This window comes from Mytilus galloprovincialis, chromosome 7 (assembly GCF_965363235.1).
Source record: "Mytilus galloprovincialis chromosome 7, xbMytGall1.hap1.1, whole genome shotgun sequence".
NCBI lineage: Eukaryota > Metazoa > Mollusca > Bivalvia > Mytilida > Mytilidae > Mytilus > Mytilus galloprovincialis.
This window is the reverse complement of record NC_134844.1, coordinates 34,761,649-34,769,200: the sequence shown is the minus strand read 5'-3', so window position 1 is coordinate 34,769,200 and position 7,552 is coordinate 34,761,649.

Sequence of the window (7,552 nt, the reverse complement as noted above, 5' to 3'; positions counted from 1 at the left end):
TATTACTCTTTAATTTCAGATAGGGAGGCATTTGAAAAAAATGTCTCACTTCCGGTAAAATTCAAAATGGCGGACAGTATACTTAAATCAGCCCAATATCGAAGGCGGGTATGTGAAAAGGTGTTAAAATCATGCTACTATAATTATATTTGGCACGAACAATGCTTATGTGCTACTTTTGGATACAATTAGAGATTGTAAGTCTTTTGAAGCCCTACTGCCGGTAAAAATTAATATGGCGGACATTGTTGTAATGTAAGCCTATTTATTTGGGAGGATAATTGAAGTGTATTTGAATGTACTGCTACTATCATCATATTGTACAGGAACCTTTCTTTTGTGCCTCTCTTGGATACAATATATAGGCCACATGTCTATAAAATCACAACATCCGGTGAAATCCAATATGGCGGACATAGAATTTTTTTTTTTTTTTTTTTTTAAATGTTAAAACATTTTTTTGTGCTAGTCATTCAACTTTTGACTTTAAGTTATCCTCAATCCCAAATATTCACTATATCTAAAAGAGGGACGAAATTTATCAATAATATGGCGGCAACACACAAAGCAGTGCACGGGAGACCTGATTTGCCACATTTACAACGACCACCGCAGCCTTTTTTACATCCGCAATGCACAAGCTCCTGACAAGATGACGATGCCTCAGAAAGTGCAGTCCAAAAGGGTTCCCATTGATCATCTTTGTCCCTTTTCCATCCGTAAGCGCCTGGACTAGGTAGTAATGGAACCAATTCCAAGCTCGATCCCCATACACAGCCGCCTTGGAATATTGCACGTTTAACATGTTGGAAAAGACTAGACCGAGTCGGTGGAATAGCCTCAATTAGTCTTCCCTTTTGCGCAAACAGTTGTTTTCTTGCTTCATTAACCCCATTTGATGTGTTCGTTCGATCGTACATTAAAACTACGTATCGTTCTATCAATGCCATTATTAGATCCATATCAGGTGATGTAGGTTGATCAATCATTATTCGGAATGCTAAAGTAACATCTTCAAATGCCATCCATGTCTCCCACGCAGTCTTTTTTCCTTTTCCAGCAAACGAAGAGACGGTATCACAACCGGTAAAGGCATGAAACACAGGAAGTGTGTGTGATATCTCATTCTCAATGCCTAGTGCATTTGAAAGTTCATGAATGGATATATATCTGAAGCTTTTTCCACTCCCAAACGCTAGCCATAGTTCGTCTGCCCCAATTTCACGAAATAGTGACACAGCAATGACAGCAACATCCGTATCAACTGTTCGAATTATGACTCGTTTAAGTCCATGGTTCACTGCATCCGACACATGCACCATGATTCTAGTGTCAGCCTCTTCATGTGAACATGGTGCTAAATTTAAAACATCATCACGTGGTGGATAACATAACACATCCTGATCATTTGTTGCTACAACTATCTTTTCTGCAAAATGTTGTTGAGCAAGATGCTGAGAAAGAAAACTAAAAAGTTCCTTTTTATTGTCATCATCTCTCAAAAAACTTTGCCAATTTTGAGGAATTTTATTTTGACCCTGGACTCGTCTGCGTATTCCCTTCCCTCGTTTGCTTCTAGTGGCAGCCTTCAAGCTATTGTCGATGTACACATCCCAGACTACATCCACTCTTGCTACAGTTTCCAGTTGTTTTCTAATATAAGGACAGAATATCAAATCAGCATAATCGTCAAAGGTACGAGATGTTGATGGTTTAAGCATATTCACAATTGCGGCACCGTCAATAACTAAAGGGCACCGTCAATAACTAAAGCATCCACCTCAGGAGCATCACATGTCGTTGTTGTCAATGGTTCCAAACACTTACTAAGAAGATCTGATTTGGTTCCAAGACGCATTTTCCCATGCTGGCTCAATGCTGGCGGATTTATATTGTTTTCATGGGCAAAGAAGTCTTCCAAGTCGCCACCTCTTGTCTGACAAGATATGTAGAGTCTTGAAAATAACGACACATCACTTTTCAGTATGCTAATTTTGTCCTTCATTGCCGAAACAAGTCTTCCCGTGTGGAGTTCTAAATAATGCCAATGCATTTTTTTTTATCGGTTCAAAAATTGGAACAGTTCTTTTTATCAGTCTGTCTTCTATGTATTTTTCATACTGTGTTTTACCGATCTTCTCTATTTTGCGGATAGTATCAACGACAGATGTCGGTGCTATATCCTTTGTATCAAGGACAAGCAAATCTTGACTATCTTCCATGAACGGATTCCCTAACTCATTCATTACTTCTACCATCGACCAAATATCCTACAAGAATGACTTTTGTACACTAGTCTTATTTTCGTGGTGATGTTCGTCTTCTTCTACCTCAAAATCACTTACAGTGCTCTCAAACTCTTTTGTCAACCTCGCCATTTCAGGTCCTGCAATCATCCATCGTCGTAAAGCTACAGGATTTTCAGTTAATCCAACTGCACCATCATCAGACTTTATTACTGCATTATTCTGCTCATGAGCATGGTCTATTGCTATTGCAGAAAACCTTTTTTTTGTTTTGTGCACAACAAACTTCCCCGACAAAAACTCAACATGAGCATCAGGATTGGTAGAGGAAAGAGCGGTCATATCACGAACATGAACCGGTAACCATCTTGAGTAGTGGATATGATCTAGTGCAAAGAACCAAGGGATGATTCTAGTAAGTGCATCTATATAGAGTTTAAAATGCCCTTCTCTTATGGCTCTGATGAAAATTAGCGCATCTAGTTCAAGTTTCAGAGTTAGGAACCAGTAGTGGAACTGAGGTCTTTCTGTAGACATTTGCAAGCACCACTCCTCCATGTCCAGTTTATGATCAAATTCCTCACTATCACTGTATTCCTGGTACGCAGCCTTAAGCAATATGTACAAACAACATGCTGATATTTGATGAGCACGTCTGGTCCTTGTTACGTGACTAGCATTTAAAAATGCCTCAGCTTTACCAGAAGATGCAACATTGGCTTGTGTCAGCACAGATGTCCAACCAGATCCTTCCAACCAATCTCCAATGGTCTTAAACGTTGCCATTTCAATATGAAGTCCACCGAACATTACTATGAACTTGTTTTCACCGTAGATTTCTGGCCAATTTTTTACTTAACCGGAAGTATGGAATTTTTATAAAGGTGTGCTTAATATGATATCAAAAACACACACAAAAGAAAGGTTTGTGCCAAATTTGATGCAGTTATGTTTAGTAATACGCCTATAAACATACTTTAAGTCGAAATTAACTTGAGTAGGAGATGATGTCCGCCATTTTGGATTTTACCGGAAGTGAGATATTTTTTTTAAATGCCTCCCTATCTGAATTAAAAGAGTAATAGTTGAGGAAGGTTTATGCCAAATTTCATGCTTGTAACAGGATTTGCACAATTCTTCTGAAATATGCTTGTAGCCGCCGGACTATAAACAAATACATACTAGTTCAGTGATAATGAACGCCATACTAATTTCCAAATTGTACACAAGAAACTAAAATTAAAATAATACAAGACTAACAAAGGCCAGAGGCTCCTGACTTGGGACAGGCGCAAAAATGCGGCGGGGTTAAACATGTTTGTGAGAACTCAACCCTCCCCCTATACCTCTAGCCAATGTAGAAAAGTAAACGCAAAACAATACGCACATTAAAATTCAGTTCAAGAGAAGTCCGAGTCTGATGTCAGAAGATGTAACCAAAGAAAATAAACAAAATGACAATAATACAGAAATAACAACAGACTACTAGCAGTTAACTGACATGCCAGCTCCAGACTTCAATTAAACTGACTGAAAGATTATGATTTCATCATATGAATATCAGGCACAATCCGTCCCGTTAGGGGTTTAGTATCATACCATCATAACATATATGAGAAGAACATAACCCGTGCCATGCCAACAACTGGTTTTTGAATAAATGTGTTTAGTTCCGATGCAAAGACCCTATAAGTGAATCAATATTAACGCCAAAATATACAATCTTTAATGACCTGACAACAGTATCGTAACTATATCCCTTCTTAATAAGTCTATTCAAAGGTTTTGGTAGTTTTTGAGGTGAATACTGACACCTTTGTGCTTTATAAAGAATATTTCCATAAAAAATTGGATGTGAAACACCTGAACGTATAAGAAGTCTGCATGTTGAGCTATATTTACGAATGATGTCCTTATACCGATGATTAAATTTAGTAAATGTTTTGACTAGTTTGTGATATCGAAAACCCTGGTGTAATAATTTTTCAGTAATACATAAATTTCTCTCGTTAAAATCTAAAACATTGTTACATACACCAGCGAATCGTACAAGTTGAGATATATAAACACCGTAAGATGGTGACAAGGGAACGTCACCATCTAAAAATGATTAATTAACGATAGGAAATGAAAAATCATCTCTTTTATCATAAATTTTAGTATTCAGCTTTCCGTTAGTGATATAGATATCAAGATCGAGGAAAGGGCAGTGGTCATTGTTAGTATTAGCTTTATTTAAAGTAAGTTGAACAGGATAAATTTCTTTAGTATGAAAATACAGTTATAGCTTGACATCTTTCTCCGAGCTTTTTTTCTTAATAAACATGATAAATTGTGAAAATGTAACTGTTAACAACTGCATCGGAAGAGTTTTATAAGAAAACAATGCAGTTAAAAGACGGTGGCTGACAACGTATTTATGATGTCTCTGTTGTGGTTCCGGTTGAATTTTGTGTTATGTCTGTTCGTTTGTTGTTTGAATTTTGTATTTTAGGTGCATTTCACATATGTTTTAATTTTCAGTATATTCAAGTTTTTCCATTGAAAAATCTACTATGTTAGCTCGAATAATTATGACATCGTCAAAGTATTTATTTGAAATAGTCTTTCATTTCCGTCATAATCATGAAAAGCATGAAAATTTTGGGGACTAGTATTGTGAAAATAATTCTATGATTTTAAAGATATGAATTCGTTACAAAACTACGTGACTGTTTGTGATGTTCTGTGCTGCCATTAATGGAATAATTAAGTTCGTTGTTATTTTGTTATTTACATGTCGTGATGACTTTAATATTATTAGTGTGTTTATATGTGCTGAGTGTTCTTGCGTTTGTATGTGCTATATTTCTATCACTTAATACTGTCATTTTAGCTATTTTTTAAAACATTGCCATAAAAGCGGGAGATTAGGCTAGCCATAAATCTATCTTTTATTCAAATTTCATGCACGTATACTTAGTCGGGAATAAATCAGTTGTTATCAAATAGTTTGTTTCCATGTATATTGACGTTTGTTTTTGTTGCACTTCGGTGATTCTCTTGTTGATTTATTTTACGCTTATAGTTTATGTGTTACCAAGTTTTTTTCCCTCGATATATTGCTTTTGAACAGCGGTATACTTCAGTTGCTTTTATTAAGTCTGACCTGATTTTTTTTTTACCTCTTAATTAAAACCTCAAAATCAGCAATGAACCAAACTACAATAACTTGTCAGATCAACATATAGTCTAGAAAGATGAGCTGATTCAGACCAGTCGAGACTTGATTTAATGATTAAGACTAAGTCAAAACCTGACCCGACCAATAGAAACTGGTCATGACACAGTACAGATTGGTCGAGCAATTACCGATACCATGTTCAAACTATTCCAAGAATACTAAGTACTTATGATCACTTAGACTGTTTAAGACCAATCGAGATCAAAGTCAAGTACAGCAAAGAGCAGTTTGTAGTGATTTTAGTAACCATAATAACAATATGCACGTGCCACTAGGTTTTGTACAAATCCAGGATAGTTTCAGAAAGTTGTCAAAATTATAAAAACTTTAACCACATAGTGAATGTATTGTTTCCTGGCAAAAATAAGTCCATTTATAAGTAAAATACGAAAAAAATGAATGTTCTTTTTCACAAAATATATTTCTTGATACTATGTTATGATCATAAACAAGTTTCTGTCCAAGTTTGGTACAAATCAAGAATGATTAAAGAAAGTTATCCAGATTTTAATAACTTGAACCACAGAGTAAATGTAATGTTTTCCGGCAAAATAAAAATAATGAGTCCATTCATAAGTAAAATACGGAAAACAGGAATTTTATTTTTACAAAATTTTCTTCTGGATAATTTCTTGTGATCATTAACAAACTTCTGTCAAAGTTTGGTAGAAATCCAGCATAGTTTAACAAATTAATATTAAATTGTACAAAAATTTTAACCACAGAGTGAATATTTGCGGACACTGCCGATGACAACGCCGACCGACGGAATGTAGGATCGGTATGTCTCGCTTTTTGGACTGAAGTCGAAGTCTGAACAAAAGGGTCTGCTTATATAGGTGTCCTATAGATCACATGGTTTTTGCTTGGTTTGTTTTTCTCAATCTATAGATTTGTGCTGTTGTCTCTTCGATGTTTTTTCGTTTCGTTTGTTATGTCATTGTTGTATCCCCAAAACTAATTGATATTGTCTGCTCTTTTTTTTTAGATCATACCAACACACGTAATTAAAAAAGTGTTGATAAAAAATTCTACAGCAAATCGGTTCTTAAATCTGTATAAACTGTTGGTGTCTAACATACAGAAAAAAACAGGTTTAATAATTCAATTTCATTTATTTTTTAATTTTCAATCAAAAGATCCAATGAAAGTAAAATATATAGAATTTTTCTCTTGTTTGTTACCATGATTTGTCACTTCTTGATAATGTTAATTGGTTAATGGGATATGATCATCAATATACCACTGTTGCCTAAATGTGTGCCAGAAAAACCGAAAAATGATGACGAGATGTTTTTTTGAAGAAAAAAAAAGTTGATACTTTGAAGAGGGTGGTAAAAAATAAGATTTCAAGGCTAAATGGATATATGATCGCTAGAACTACAATTATCGTGCTGCTTTTCGTAAATGAAACCTTTCTGGAACTCATTTTTATTGTAATACTTCTAAATATAAAAGGTAAATTGAATTTTGAATTTTCTATCGCAGTTCCAAGTATTTTAAATGGCACTTATCTTCTTTTTTATTTCCCTGTGGCGATTTCTCCATTGCCTCGGTTTAGTTTTATCATGACTTTCTTCATCTGTTTCCTGTGGTTTACTATCTTCAGTTTTGTTTTCCTCTCTTACTTTGCTATCTTCGGTGTTACCTTCTTTAATTCTACTATCGCTTTCTTCCATTTCCTTCGTTGTGTTAGGGTATTTATTCCATTCCATTCTTCTATGTTCATTAGTTTTTCTTTCTGTTGTCCTATTTTGATTCCTGTTCCATTCTTCCGTTCTATTGTGATCTTTGTTCCATTCTGCTGTTCTATTGTGATCTTTGTTCTATTCTGCTGTTCTATTGTGATCTTTGCTCCATTCTGTTGTTCTATTGTGATCTTTGCTCCATTCTGCTGTTCTATTGTGATCTTCATTCCATTCGCCTGTTCTGTTTCTGTCCTTGTTCCATTCGCTTGTTCTGGTTTTGGCCTTGTTCTTCTCTGTTGTTCTATTATGATCCATATTTCATTCGTCTGTTCTGTGCTCTTTGGTCCAATGCATTTCTCTAGTATCTTTTTGCTAGGTTCTTTTCTGTTACTATC